This window comes from Phaethon lepturus, unplaced genomic scaffold (assembly GCF_000687285.1).
Source record: "Phaethon lepturus isolate BGI_N335 unplaced genomic scaffold, ASM68728v1 scaffold22983, whole genome shotgun sequence".
Lineage (NCBI taxonomy): Eukaryota > Metazoa > Chordata > Aves > Phaethontiformes > Phaethontidae > Phaethon > Phaethon lepturus.
Window position 1 is genome coordinate 1,365 of NW_010530025.1, and position 783 is coordinate 2,147.

Sequence of the window (783 nt, forward strand, 5' to 3'; positions counted from 1 at the left end):
GTGCGACTCGCCCGGCACCTGCCCGGCCCTGCGCTGCCGATCGGACCTTCATTCTCTGCTTTGCTGAAGCGTATTCTGCAGGCGATTTTAAATAGGGCTTTCCGAACAGCTGAATCAGTACCTGAGAGAAAGAGATATATGAAATCCCTGTTGCCGCTCGGAGGACGGGCTGAATCAGGCAATTCCTGCTCTTCGCTCTGCTCCGCTCCCTGCCGAGCGGCACTGCGCGGGCGCCGGGGCCGGGGAGGAGTTGACGGCGGAGCCGCTTCTCCGCCTTGGCCAATAGTGACACCCTGAGTCCGTGCGTGAGAATCGCAGCGTCCGAGGGGAAGAGAGCAGCCCGGAGGTCCTGATCTGCCCCTCCTTAAATAGCACTCACACGCGGGTTGGAAAACACAGGTGTTGTCAAGCGGCGCAAACAGAAAACTTGTACCTGTGCTGAAACGGTGCATCTCGGAATTCCCATTGTGTGAATTTCCTACGCTTCGAAGCATTCTGCAAGACAAATCCTTCCCTATTACTCGGAGGATGTTGGGCAGGGTGTCTAGCTATGCCCCACCGCCATCTCACTGGTCTCTAGGGTGAGGGCGCGGGCGTGTCCCCGCTGCCGTCTCCTCACCCACCGTGAGAGAAACGGCAGGCCGGGACGAACGCTGAAGCACTGCTCGTAGATAGTGGTTTTATTTTCGATGTTTGGGAAATCCCGACATCGCACTCAGCTTTCCCACGTCGAACGGTGATTGCTGATGGACGAGCAAAGCCGGGAATCCCAGCCACTGAGCA